The following is a 276-nucleotide window of genomic DNA, read 5'->3' on the forward strand; positions in this document are numbered from 1 at the left end:
TTGTGCCTGTTTGGATTTAACAGAACAACATTAAAATCACCACAGATAAAAATAACTTTTTGATGACTTTTTGAAAACCTGTCTTCAATCCAGGTCCTAAATGTATCAATACTAGAGCCTGGTGATCTATATACACAGCTAGTTATCACATTTTAGTTTTTTTTTCTTTACAGATTTCAGTTCTTATGCATTCTAATAAGTTATCAATGATGTCATACTGTCTACTACCTTTATAATTCAAGTTTTTATCTACAAACACAGCCACTCCTCCGACAG

Source organism: Thalassophryne amazonica, chromosome 8 (genome assembly GCF_902500255.1).
Source record: "Thalassophryne amazonica chromosome 8, fThaAma1.1, whole genome shotgun sequence".
In the NCBI taxonomy this organism is placed as follows: domain Eukaryota; kingdom Metazoa; phylum Chordata; class Actinopteri; order Batrachoidiformes; family Batrachoididae; genus Thalassophryne; species Thalassophryne amazonica.